General features: G+C 50.2%; 8 non-coding genes across 8 annotated transcripts; 4 read left to right on the top strand and 4 right to left on the bottom strand.

Annotated features, from left to right (window-relative positions):
* Positions 1 to 698: 698 nt before the first annotated feature.
* On the bottom strand, positions 699 to 769 carry trnag-gcc (transfer RNA glycine (anticodon GCC)). Its single transcript has one exon. It is a non-coding gene; the product is annotated as a tRNA-Gly (tRNA).
* Positions 770 to 1,640: 871 nt separating this feature from the next.
* On the bottom strand, positions 1,641 to 1,711 carry trnag-gcc (transfer RNA glycine (anticodon GCC)). The gene has a single exon. It is a non-coding gene; the product is annotated as a tRNA-Gly (tRNA).
* A 144-nt stretch (positions 1,712 to 1,855) lies between these two features.
* Positions 1,856 to 1,938, top strand: trnal-cag (transfer RNA leucine (anticodon CAG)). The gene has a single exon. It is a non-coding gene; the product is annotated as a tRNA-Leu (tRNA).
* A 4,627-nt stretch (positions 1,939 to 6,565) lies between these two features.
* On the top strand, positions 6,566 to 6,648 carry trnal-cag (transfer RNA leucine (anticodon CAG)). Its single transcript has one exon. It is a non-coding gene; the product is annotated as a tRNA-Leu (tRNA).
* A 1,400-nt stretch (positions 6,649 to 8,048) lies between these two features.
* trnag-gcc (transfer RNA glycine (anticodon GCC)) lies at positions 8,049 to 8,119 on the top strand. The gene has a single exon. It is a non-coding gene; the product is annotated as a tRNA-Gly (tRNA).
* A 644-nt stretch (positions 8,120 to 8,763) lies between these two features.
* trnal-cag (transfer RNA leucine (anticodon CAG)) lies at positions 8,764 to 8,846 on the bottom strand. The gene has a single exon. It is a non-coding gene; the product is annotated as a tRNA-Leu (tRNA).
* A 144-nt stretch (positions 8,847 to 8,990) lies between these two features.
* trnag-gcc (transfer RNA glycine (anticodon GCC)) lies at positions 8,991 to 9,061 on the top strand. Its single transcript has one exon. It is a non-coding gene; the product is annotated as a tRNA-Gly (tRNA).
* Positions 9,062 to 9,705: 644 nt separating this feature from the next.
* On the bottom strand, positions 9,706 to 9,788 carry trnal-cag (transfer RNA leucine (anticodon CAG)). The gene has a single exon. It is a non-coding gene; the product is annotated as a tRNA-Leu (tRNA).
* Positions 9,789 to 13,588: the final 3,800 nt, after the last annotated feature.

Here is a 13,588-nt window from a genome sequence, read left to right as displayed (position 1 = left end):
GCGTTCAGGTCGCAGTCTCCCCTGGAGGCGTGGGTTCGAATCCCACTTCTGACATCCAAGGTTTTGGACGGCAGTCGGACCAGGTCATGTAGTGCTGGCAAACCACAAGGCGAGACAACTGTGATCATCGCCGGATAAACATCCACCAATAAATCAACAAACTCACTGTCACAGAATGGCCCCACCTGCAAGCAGCATTCAAACCTTTGTTGCTCTCGGAAAACACATGAAAAGTGACATTGGGAAAAGCTTCCATCTTTCGAACCTCACTCAGCCCGGCGTTTGTCTGCGGTAAATTGTGTGCGTCACAAGGTGCCGCTAGTTACTCTGATTGGAAGTCAACAAGATGGGGAGGACTGGTTAACGGCGGAGTGATATGACTGGATGTGCAACGGCAGTCTCTCGCGCCAAACGGTCCTGTTATCCAAGAAATAACAGACCTCAGCATGCCTTAGTTGTCCAATCAGAATTGAAGGTTGAGGAAAGTGTGACGTGGCGGCTACAACCGTCCATTCACAGGGTGAGCACCATCCAAACGCTACGGAAACCAAGTTGACACCTTTGATTAACCTGCCGGTAGAACAACGCTGTGATGAGGATGATGAGTTGCTTTACAATGCCATTGTTGCCTTTGCGGTCGTGGGAACCCTTGAGCTTGGCGGCTTTTGCTTGCGTGAGCCGGAGATTGAAAAGCTTGCTGCATTGGCCGGGAATCGAACCCGGGCCTCCCGCGTGGCAGGCGAGAATTCTACCACTGAACCACCAATGCAAGTTCAAAGGGCGCTTTTGACCCCCGGAAATTGGCTGACAAGCAGCGCACGCGTCTCCGCTTACCGCCGACAATTGAAGGCGCAAACGAGTAAGGTTTGCGGCGGCTGCCCCTTCAAGTCTGTCTGTCTGTCTTTGAGCTCCACTCAGGATGGCCGAGCGGTCTAAGGCGCTGCGTTCAGGTCGCAGTCTCCCCTGGAGGCGTGGGTTCGAATCCCACTTCTGACATCCAAGGTTTTGGACGGCAGTCGGACCAGGTCATGTAGTGCTGGCAAACCACAAAGCGAGACAACTGTGATCATCGCCGGATAAACATCCACCAATAAATCAACAAACTCACTGTCACAGAATGGCCCCACCTGCAAGCAGCATTCAAACCTTTGTTGCTCTCGGAAAACACATGAAAAGTGACATTGGGAAAAGCTTCCATCTTTCGAACCTCACTCAGCCCGGCGTTTGTCTGCGGTAAATTGTGTGCGTCACAAGGTGCCGCTAGTTACTCTGATTGGAAGTCAACAAGATGGGGAGGACTGGTTAACGGCGGAGTGATATGACTGGATGTGCAACGGCAGTCTCTCGCGCCAAACGGTCCTGTTATCCAAGAAATAACAGACCTCAGCATGCCTTAGTTGTCCAATCAGAATTGAAGGTTGAGGAAAGTGTGACGTGGCGGCTACAACCGTCCATTCACAGGGTGAGCACCATCCAAACGCTACGGAAACCAAGTTGACACCTTTGATTAACCTGCCGGTAGAACAACGCTGTGATGAGGATGATGAGTTGCTTTACAATGCCATTGTTGCCTTTGCGGTCGTGGGAACCCTTGAGCTTGGCGGCTTTTGCTTGCGTGAGCCGGAGATTGAAAAGCTTGCTGCATTGGCCGGGAATCGAACCCGGGCCTCCCGCGTGGCAGGCGAGAATTCTACCACTGAACCACCAATGCAAGTTCAAAGGGCGCTTTTGACCCCCGGAAATTGGCTGACAGGCAGCGCACGCGTCTCCGCTTACCGCCGACAATTGAAGGCGCAAACGAGTAAGGTTTGCGGCGGCTGCCCCTTCAAGTCTGTCTGTCTGTCTTTGAGCTCCAGTCAGGATGGCCGAGCGGTCTAAGGCGCTGCGTTCAGGTCGCAGTCTCCCCTGGAGGCGTGGGTTCGAATCCCACTTCTGACATCCAAGGTTTTGGACGGCAGTCGGACCAGGTCATGTAGTGCTGGCAAACCACAAGGCGAGACAACTGTGATCATCGCCGGATAAACATCCACCAATAAATCAACAAACTCACTGTCACAGAATGGCCCCACCTGCAAGCAGCATTCAAACCTTTGTTGCTCTCGGAAAACACATGAAAAGTGACATTGGGAAAAGCTTCCATCTTTCGAACCTCACTCAGCCCGGCGTTTGTCTGCGGTAAATTGTGTGCGTCACAAGGTGCCGCTAGTTACTCTGATTGGAAGTCAACAAGATGGGGAGGACTGGTTAACGGCGGAGTGATATGACTGGATGTGCAACGGCAGTCTCTCGCGCCAAACGGTCCTGTTATCCAAGAAATAACAGACCTCAGCATGCCTTAGTTGTCCAATCAGAATTGAAGGTTGAGGAAAGTGTGACGTGGCGGCTACAACCGTCCATTCACAGGGTGAGCACCATCCAAACGCTACGGAAACCAAGTTGACACCTTTGATTAACCTGCCGGTAGAACAACGCTGTGATGAGGATGATGAGTTGCTTTACAACGCCATTGTTGCCTTTGCGGTCGTGGGAACCCTTGAGCTTGGCGGCTTTTGCTTGCGTGAGCCGGAGATTGAAAAGCTTGCTGCATTGGCCGGGAATCGAACCCGGGCCTCCCGCGTGGCAGGCGAGAATTCTACCACTGAACCACCAATGCAAGTTCAAAGGGCGCTTTTGACCCCCGGAAATTGGCTGACAGGCAGCGCACGCGTCTCCGCTTACCGCCGACAATTGAAGGCGCAAACGAGTAAGGTTTGCGGCGGCTGCCCCTTCAAGTCTGTCTGTCTGTCTTTGAGCTCCACTCAGGATGGCCGAGCGGTCTAAGGCGCTGCGTTCAGGTCGCAGTCTCCCCTGGAGGCGTGGGTTCGAATCCCACTTCTGACATCCAAGGTTTTGGACGGCAGTCGGACCAGGTCATGTAGTGCTGGCAAACCACAAAGCGAGACAACTGTGATCATCGCCGGATAAACATCCACCAATAAATCAACAAACTCACTGTCACAGAATGGCCCCACCTGCAAGCAGCATTCAAACCTTTGTTGCTCTCGGAAAACACATGAAAAGTGACATTGGGAAAAGCTTCCATCTTTCGAACCTCACTCAGCCCGGCGTTTGTCTGCGGTAAATTGTGTGCGTCACAAGGTGCCGCTAGTTACTCTGATTGGAAGTCAACAAGATGGGGAGGACTGGTTAACGGCGGAGTGATATGACTGGATGTGCAACGGCAGTCTCTCGCGCCAAACGGTCCTGTTATCCAAGAAATAACAGACCTCAGCATGCCTTAGTTGTCCAATCAGAATTGAAGGTTGAGGAAAGTGTGACGTGGCGGCTACAACCGTCCATTCACAGGGTGAGCACCATCCAAACGCTACGGAAACCAAGTTGACACCTTTGATTAACCTGCCGGTAGAACAACGCTGTGATGAGGATGATGAGTTGCTTTACAATGCCATTGTTGCCTTTGCGGTCGTGGGAACCCTTGAGCTTGGCGGCTTTTGCTTGCGTGAGCCGGAGATTGAAAAGCTTGCTGCATTGGCCGGGAATCGAACCCGGGCCTCCCGCGTGGCAGGCGAGAATTCTACCACTGAACCACCAATGCAAGTTCAAAGGGCGCTTTTGACCCCCGGAAATTGGCTGACAGGCAGCGCACGCGTCTCCGCTTACCGCCGACAATTGAAGGCGCAAACGAGTAAGGTTTGCGGCGGCTGCCCCTTCAAGTCTGTCTGTCTGTCTTTGAGCTCCACTCAGGATGGCCGAGCGGTCTAAGGCGCTGCGTTCAGGTCGCAGTCTCCCCTGGAGGCGTGGGTTCGAATCCCACTTCTGACATCCAAGGTTTTGGACGGCAGTCGGACCAGGTCATGTAGTGCTGGCAAACCACAAGGCGAGACAACTGTGATCATCGCCGGATAAACATCCACCAATAAATCAACAAACTCACTGTCACAGAATGGCCCCACCTGCAAGCAGCATTCAAACCTTTGTTGCTCTCGGAAAACACATGAAAAGTGACATTGGGAAAAGCTTCCATCTTTCGAACCTCACTCAGCCCGGCGTTTGTCTGCGGTAAATTGTGTGCGTCACAAGGTGCCGCTAGTTACTCTGATTGGAAGTCAACAAGATGGGGAGGACTGGTTAACGGCGGAGTGATATGACTGGATGTGCAACGGCAGTCTCTCGCGCCAAACGGTCCTGTTATCCAAGAAATAACAGACCTCAGCATGCCTTAGTTGTCCAATCAGAATTGAAGGTTGAGGAAAGTGTGACGTGGCGGCTACAACCGTCCATTCACAGGGTGAGCACCATCCAAACGCTACGGAAACCAAGTTGACACCTTTGATTAACCTGCCGGTAGAACAACGCTGTGATGAGGATGATGAGTTGCTTTACAACGCCATTGTTGCCTTTGCGGTCGTGGGAACCCTTGAGCTTGGCGGCTTTTGCTTGCGTGAGCCGGAGATTGAAAAGCTTGCTGCATTGGCCGGGAATCGAACCCGGGCCTCCCGCGTGGCAGGCGAGAATTCTACCACTGAACCACCAATGCAAGTTCAAAGGGCGCTTTTGACCCCCGGAAATTGGCTGACAGGCAGCGCACGCGTCTCCGCTTACCGCCGACAATTGAAGGCGCAAACGAGTAAGGTTTGCGGCGGCTGCCCCTTCAAGTCTGTCTGTCTGTCTTTGAGCTCCACTCAGGATGGCCGAGCGGTCTAAGGCGCTGCGTTCAGGTCGCAGTCTCCCCTGGAGGCGTGGGTTCGAATCCCACTTCTGACATCCAAGGTTTTGGACGGCAGTCGGACCAGGTCATGTAGTGCTGGCAAACCACAAGGCGAGACAACTGTGATCATCGCCGGATAAACATCCACCAATAAATCAACAAACTCACTGTCACAGAATGGCCCCACCTGCAAGCAGCATTCAAACCTTTGTTGCTCTCGGAAAACACATGAAAAGTGACATTGGGAAAAGCTTCCATCTTTCGAACCTCACTCAGCCCGGCGTTTGTCTGCGGTAAATTGTGTGCGTCACAAGGTGCCGCTAGTTACTCTGATTGGAAGTCAACAAGATGGGGAGGACTGGTTAACGGCGGAGTGATATGACTGGATGTGCAACGGCAGTCTCTCGCGCCAAACGGTCCTGTTATCCAAGAAATAACAGACCTCAGCATGCCTTAGTTGTCCAATCAGAATTGAAGGTTGAGGAAAGTGTGACGTGGCGGCTACAACCGTCCATTCACAGGGTGAGCACCATCCAAACGCTACGGAAACCAAGTTGACACATTTGATTAACCTGCCGGTAGAACAACGCTGTGATGAGGATGATGAGTTGCTTTACAATGCCATTGTTGCCTTTGCGGTCGTGGGAACCCTTGAGCTTGGCGGCTTTTGCTTGCGTGAGCCGGAGATTGAAAAGCTTGCTGCATTGGCCGGGAATCGAACCCGGGCCTCCCGCGTGGCAGGCGAGAATTCTACCACTGAACCACCAATGCAAGTTCAAAGGGTGCTTTTGACCCCCGGAAATTGGCTGACAGGCAGCGCACGCGTCTCCGCTTACCGCCGACAATTGAAGGCGCAAACGAGTAAGGTTTGCGGCGGCTGCCCCTTCAAGTCTGTCTGTCTGTCTTTGAGCTCCGCTCAGGATGGCCGAGCGGTCTAAGGCGCTGCGTTCAGGTCGCAGTCTCCCCTGGAGGCGTGGGTTCGAATCCCACTTCTGACATCCAAGGTTTTGGACGGCAGTCGGACCAGGTCATGTAGTGCTGGCAAACCACAAGGCGAGACAACTGTGATCATCGCCGGATAAACATCCACCAATAAATCAACAAACTCACTGTCACAGAATGGCCCCACCTGCAAGCAGCATTCAAACCTTTGTTGCTCTCGGAAAACACATGAAAAGTGACATTGGGAAAAGCTTCCATCTTTCGAACCTCACTCAGCCCGGCGTTTGTCTGCGGTAAATTGTGTGCGTCACAAGGTGCCGCTAGTTACTCTGATTGGAAGTCAACAAGATGGGGAGGACTGGTTAACGGCGGAGTGATATGACTGGATGTGCAACGGCAGTCTCTCGCGCCAAACGGTCCTGTTATCCAAGAAATAACAGACCTCAGCATGCCTTAGTTGTCCAATCAGAATTGAAGGTTGAGGAAAGTGTGACGTGGCGGCTACAACCGTCCATTCACAGGGTGAGCACCATCCAAACGCTACGGAAGCCAAGTTGACACATTTGATTAACCTGCCGGTAGAACAACGCTGTGATGAGGATGATGAGTTGCTTCACAATGCCATTGTTGCCTTTGCGGTCGTGGGAACCCTTGAGCTTGACGGCTTTTGCTTGCGTGAGCCGGAGATTGAAAAGCTTGCTGCATTGGCCGGGAATCGAACCCGGGCCTCCCGCGTGGCAGGCGAGAATTCTACCACTGAACCACCAATGCAAGTTCAAAGGGCGCTTTTGACCCCCGGAAATTGGCTGACAGGCAGCGCACGCGTCTCCGCTTACCGCCGACAATTAAAGGCGCAAACGAGTAAGGTTTGCGGCGGCTGCCCCTTCAAGTCTGTCTGTCTGTCTTTGAGCTCCAGTCAGGATGGCCGAGCGGTCTAAGGCGCTGCGTTCAGGTCGCAGTCTCCCCTGGAGGCGTGGGTTCGAATCCCACTTCTGACATCCAAGGTTTTGGACGGCAGTCGGACCAGGTCATGTAGTGCTGGCAAACCACAAGGCGAGACAACTGTGATCATCGCCGGATAAACATCCACCAATAAATCAACAAACTCACTGTCACAGAATGGCCCCACCTGCAAGCAGCATTCAAACCTTTGTTGCTCTCGGAAAACACATGAAAAGTGACATTGGGAAAAGCTTCCATCTTTCGAACCTCACTCAGCCCGGCGTTTGTCTGCGGTAAATTGTGTGCGTCACAAGGTGCCGCTAGTTACTCTGATTGGAAGTCAACAAGATGGGGAGGACTGGTTAACGGCGGAGTGATATGACTGGATGTGCAACGGCAGTCTCTCGCGCCAAACGGTCCTGTTATCCAAGAAATAACAGACCTCAGCATGCCTTAGTTGTCCAATCAGAATTGAAGGTTGAGGAAAGTGTGACGTGGCGGCTACAACCGTCCATTCACAGGGTGAGCACCATCCAAACGCTACGGAAACCAAGTTGACACATTTGATTAACCTGCCGGTAGAACAACGCTGTGATGAGGATGATGAGTTGCTTCACAATGCCATTGTTGCCTTTGCGGTCGTGGGAACCCTTGAGCTTGACGGCTTTTGCTTGCGTGAGCCGGAGATTGAAAAGCTTGCTGCATTGGCCGGGAATCGAACCCGGGCCTCCCGCGTGGCAGGCGAGAATTCTACCACTGAACCACCAATGCAAGTTCAAAGGGCGCTTTTGACCCCCGGAAATTGGCTGACAGGCAGCGCACGCGTCTCCGCTTACCGCCGACAATTAAAGGCGCAAACGAGTAAGGTTTGCGGCGGCTGCCCCTTCAAGTCTGCACATCCAGTCATATCACTCCGCCGTTAACCAGTCCTCCCCATCTTGTTGACTTCCAATCAGAGTAACTAGCGGCACCTTGTGACGCACACAATTTACCGCAGACAAACGCCGGGCTGAGTGAGGTTCGAAAGATGGAAGTTTTTCCCAATGTCACTTTTCATGTGTTTTCCGAGAGCAACAAAGGTTTGAATGCTGCTTGCAGGTGGGGCCATTCTGTGACAGTGAGTTTGTTGATTTATTGGTGGATGTTTATCCGGCGATGATCACAGTTGTCTCGCCTTGTGGTTTGCCAGCACTACATGACCTGGTCCGACTGCCGTCCAAAACCTTGGATGTCAGAAGTGGGATTCAAACCCACGCCTCCAGGGGAGACTGCGACCTGAACGCAGCGCCTTAGACCGCTCGGCCATCCTGAGTGGAGCTCAAAGACAGACAGACAGACTTGAAGGGGCAGCCGCCGCAAACCTTACTCGTTTGCGCCTTCAATTGTCGGCGGTAAGCGGAGACGCGTGCGCTGCCTGTCAGCCAATTTCCGGGGGTCAAAAGCGCCCTTTGAACTTGCATTGGTGGTTCAGTGGTAGAATTCTCGCCTGCCACGCGGGAGGCCCGGGTTCGATTCCCGGCCAATGCAGCAAGCTTTTCAATCTCCGGCTCACGCAAGCAAAAGCCGTCAAGCTCAAGGGTTCCCACGACCGCAAAGGCAACAATGGCATTGTGAAGCAACTCATCATCCTCATCACAGCGTTGTTCTACCGGCAGGTTAATCAAATGTGTCAACTTGGTTTCCGTAGCGTTTGGATGGTGCTCACCCTGTGAATGGACGGTTGTAGCCGCCACGTCACACTTTCCTCAACCTTCAATTCTGATTGGACAACTAAGGCATGCTGAGGTCTGTTATTTCTTGGATAACAGGACCGTTTGGCGCGAGAGACTGCCGTTGCACATCCAGTCATATCACTCCGCCGTTAACCAGTCCTCCCCATCTTGTTGACTTCCAATCAGAGTAACTAGCGGCACCTTGTGACGCACACAATTTACCGCAGACAAACGCCGGGCTGAGTGAGGTTCGAAAGATGGAAGCTTTTCCCAATGTCACTTTTCATGTGTTTTCCGAGAGCAACAAAGGTTTGAATGCTGCTTGCAGGTGGGGCCATTCTGTGACAGTGAGTTTGTTGATTTATTGGTGGATGTTTATCCGGCGATGATCACAGTTGTCTCGCCTTGTGGTTTGCCAGCACTACATGACCTGGTCCGACTGCCGTCCAAAACCTTGGATGTCAGAAGTGGGATTCGAACCCACGCCTCCAGGGGAGACTGCGACCTGAACGCAGCGCCTTAGACCGCTCGGCCATCCTGACTGGAGCTCAAAGACAGACAGACAGACTTGAAGGGGCAGCCGCCGCAAACCTTACTCGTTTGCGCCTTTAATTGTCGGCGGTAAGCGGAGACGCGTGCGCTGCCTGTCAGCCAATTTCCGGGGGTCAAAAGCGCCCTTTGAACTTGCATTGGTGGTTCAGTGGTAGAATTCTCGCCTGCCACGCGGGAGGCCCGGGTTCGATTCCCGGCCAATGCAGCAAGCTTTTCAATCTCCGGCTCACGCAAGCAAAAGCCGTCAAGCTCAAGGGTTCCCACGACCGCAAAGGCAACAATGGCATTGTGAAGCAACTCATCATCCTCATCACAGCGTTGTTCTACCGGCAGGTTAATCAAATGTGTCAACTTGGTTTCCGTAGCGTTTGGATGGTGCTCACCCTGTGAATGGACGGTTGTAGCCGCCACGTCACACTTTCCTCAACCTTCAATTCTGATTGGACAACTAAGGCATGCTGAGGTCTGTTATTTCTTGGATAACAGGACCGTTTGGCGCGAGAGACTGCCGTTGCACATCCAGTCATATCACTCCGCCGTTAACCAGTCCTCCCCATCTTGTTGACTTCCAATCAGAGTAACTAGCGGCACCTTGTGACGCACACAATTTACCGCAGACAAACGCCGGGCTGAGTGAGGTTCGAAAGATGGAAGCTTTTCCCAATGTCACTTTTCATGTGTTTTCCGAGAGCAACAAAGGTTTGAATGCTGCTTGCAGGTGGGGCCATTCTGTGACAGTGAGTTTGTTGATTTATTGGTGGATGTTTATCCGGCGATGATCACAGTTGTCTCGCCTTGTGGTTTGCCAGCACTACATGACCTGGTCCGACTGCCGTCCAAAACCTTGGATGTCAGAAGTGGGATTCGAACCCACGCCTCCAGGGGAGACTGCGACCTGAACGCAGCGCCTTAGACCGCTCGGCCATCCTGACTGGAGCTCAAAGACAGACAGACAGACTTGAAGGGGCAGCCGCCGCAAACCTTACTCGTTTGCGCCTTTAATTGTCGGCGGTAAGCGGAGACGCGTGCGCTGCCTGTCAGCCAATTTCCGGGGGTCAAAAGCGCCCTTTGAACTTGCATTGGTGGTTCAGTGGTAGAATTCTCGCCTGCCACGCGGGAGGCCCGGTTTCGATTCCCGGCCAATGCAGCAAGCTTTTCAATCTCCGGCTCACGCAAGCAAAAGCCGTCAAGCTCAAGGGTTGCCACGACCGCAAAGGCAACAATGGCATTGTAAAGCAACTCATCATCCTCATCACAGCGTTGTTCTACCGGCAGGTTAATCAAAGGTGTCAACGTGGTTTCCGTAGCGTTTGGATGGTGCTCACCCTGTGAATGGACGGTTGTAGCCGCCACGTCACACTTTCCTCAACCTTCAATTCTGATTGGACAACTAAGGCATGCTGAGGTCTGTTATTTCTTGGATAACAGGACCGTTTGGCGCGAGAGACTGCCGTTGCACATCCAGTCATATCACTCCGCCGTTAACCAGTCCTCCCCATCTTGTTGACTTCCAATCAGAGTAACTAGCGGCACCTTGTGACGCACACAATTTACCGCAGACAAACGCCGGGCTGAGTGAGGTTCGAAAGATGGAAGCTTTTCCCAATGTCACTTTTCATGTGTTTTCCGAGAGCAACAAAGGTTTGAATGCTGCTTGCAGGTGGGGCCATTCTGTGACAGTGAGTTTGTTGATTTATTGGTGGATGTTTATCCGGCGATGATCACAGTTGTCTCGCCTTGTGGTTTGCCAGCACTACATGACCTGGTCCGACTGCCGTCCAAAACCTTGGATGTCAGAAGTGGGATTCGAACCCACGCCTCCAGGGGAGACTGCGACCTGAACGCCAGCAGCCGCCTAATCGTCTGTTCTATGCGAGTCGCTCGCCCTATCACAGGCCTGGAATGTTGGAGAATGTTGGACCTGGAGCCAATCAGCGCCCCGAAATGTTGGACAATGTTGGAGAATGTTGGACGCTGAGCCAATCGTTGCCGGTGAATGTTGGAGCCCTCTCCAATATTCAGCGGCAACTATCGCCATCGCAAGGTGGAAAGAAGAACTACAAAGTGCCCTCCTCATCATCGGACGTCGCTTTTATCTCGTTTTTGCCAGATTAGGTGAGTGGTTTTATTTTTCGAGTGATTTCAAGAGTGCTCCGTCATTAATTCTAGATTGCTTGATAAGTACAGTTAGCTAGCTATATTTACTGTAGATTACGTCGATCACAAAAAGTGATTTTTCTTTTTGATGATCAACGTGTTAGCTTGATAAGTAACGTTACAGTTAGCTAGCTATATTTACTGTAAACTACATCGATCACAAAAAGTGATTTTTCTTTCTGATGATCAACGTGTTAGCTTGATAAGTACAGTTAGCTAGCTATATTTACTGTAAATTACATTTGTTCCTTTAGCAGATGCTACGATTGCATTTTTAAGTAGTAGATCACAAAAAGTGCTATTTCTTTCTTATGATCAACATGTTAGCTATTGACTGTGCCAGTGTTTTTAAGTTGTCAGGGAAGTGAGAATGCGAAAAGATCAAATTGTCTGAAATCAGCCGGTTCTAGCAATTAATGCCCTTAGACTGAGACCTCCTCCCTAACTTTGAAAAGCAGTTTATTTTGTAATTTCATGAGGTGTGATGAAACATGATTGAGTATACAAACATGATGGAAATAGATGTATTTTTACTCAGGATTTTATTTGAACATATAAAAATACGCCTATGTGTTGTAGTAAGTAAGTCACATCATAAACTATCTTTGTCTGTTATGTGTATTTTAAAAAAAGGCTACTAATGCTTCAATGATACAAAACATTCAGAATTAAATTCATGTACTTAAAGGAAATGTCATCCAAGTCGCACAAGGCCATGTCAGAGTCAGAGTGGATGTCTCGCCTGAGAAAATTTGCCAGCACTGGCGTCTGGCCTGCAAATGAGGGCAACAGACCAGCTCCTCGGCAGAAGAAGTGGCACGAGCTGTATCAAAGGGTATGAGGGTTTACTTGACAAAATACACATTAATAAATACGAAATCAAATTTCAGTTCATACACCAATGAAAAGCAGTTCAGGAATAATTTGTGTATTAGATTGTGCTTTTAATAATAAAAAGAAAAGCTGCACTAAAGAGTCCCTGTCCTATGTCAGAATGTGCCATTACTGTTAAATTTATCGCACATACAAACAGTCTGCTGATGATGTGCAAAAACTATTACAGATTGAGAAATGTCCGATGCAGTCCCGTGGTCAGACTACCTTGCTGGAAGGGGTGCAGAAGTGCATGTGTGGATTTCACACTCAGAAGGTAACACCAATCAAATAAAGAAGCAGCAATTAAAAAATAAATAAACAGACCTATTTGTATATATGTTGTATATTATCTCTGTCTTCATTAATTAATATCTGCTGTACAAGTCCTGTTGTACTTCTTTTCTTCGTTGTCTTAAGCAGTCTGCAGCCACTGGACCGGAGCAGGGAGCGCTGGGGCAGAGTCGGCCTCAGGTGTCAGCCACCTCAAGTCCTGCACCAAGGACTGCATTGAATTTATCGATGGTAAATGGAAAATTAATATGCTGATTATTTAGATTAAGTTCCAAACATTCAAATTTATTTAAATACAAGTATCCCAACACAATATTATTACAATATTATTACAATACAATTACGTCCTTTCAGTGCTTTACACTGAATTTCTGCCTTTTCATGTCTTTTGTTGTCTTCTTCAGTTTACCAAGCCAAGATTTGGTGGCTCTCACATTCTTGCTGCCAAGCCAAATCTCAGTGTGGCAAGGAAAATATCCCAGGTAAATAAAAATGAAGTAACAACGGTTTTAATTGACAAAATTAATACATGTTAACTCCAGTAACTCACGGTGAATGCTTTTACAGACACGAGACCCTGTCACTCCAGCCCCAGTCACCAACCCCAATGCAGCAGTGGCCAGTTCCTCTCCATCATGCACCACTGTCTCAGTAAGTAAAAGCATTACCCATATTTTATTCAGTAAAGCCCCCCCCCACACACACACACACACACACACACATAAAGAAGAACAAACTAATTGGAAAATTATGCTGGAAAGCCGTATTTCAATGTAGCAAATAGAGCTCTTGTATGAAATGAGATATCATGAGTTAAAATTGATTATGTTTACAAAGACAATATAATCCGCATGATTGTACAGACACAAGACCCTCCAGCTCCAGCCTCTGTGACCAGTTTGGGTGCAGTTGTGGCCAGTCCCCCAGTGCCATGCGCTACTGTCTCAGTAAGTAATTTTATATTCAATTGTACACTATACAGTATCAGCAGTTTAATCTTGTATGTCTTTTTGTCAATGGAAAGTATGTTAATGTTGTGTTATCTCTGTCTTTGTCTGTGGAGACTGCTCCCTCAAGGATGCTTACCATGCAAGCTCCATCACCAGTTCAACTTCCCCGTTTGTGGTCGGAGACTTTGCCACCAGAGGACCGTAAATGGATCGCGACCACCCTCTTCAAAGTAGGGGCCAGTGGTAAGCCACAGCTGCGTGACAACCTGCAGCTCTGGTATTACCCACCTCCACCAGGCCTCCTGTACCATCAGCCTCCAGCACCAGACAGGTTTTTTTCCCATCCTCTCCTGCTCTGGATGCCCTACAAGCTGTGGAAGGTGAAGGTGGTCTGTCCCAATCCTTCCTGTGGACAGCATCAGTTGACAGGGGCAGGTCTGCACAAGAGGGCACGGCAG

Source organism: Centroberyx gerrardi, chromosome 4 (genome assembly GCF_048128805.1).
Source record: "Centroberyx gerrardi isolate f3 chromosome 4, fCenGer3.hap1.cur.20231027, whole genome shotgun sequence".
Taxonomy (NCBI): domain Eukaryota; kingdom Metazoa; phylum Chordata; class Actinopteri; order Beryciformes; family Berycidae; genus Centroberyx; species Centroberyx gerrardi.
The sequence above is the reverse complement of the archived record's forward strand: the minus strand, read 5'-3'. Positions and strand labels throughout refer to the sequence as shown.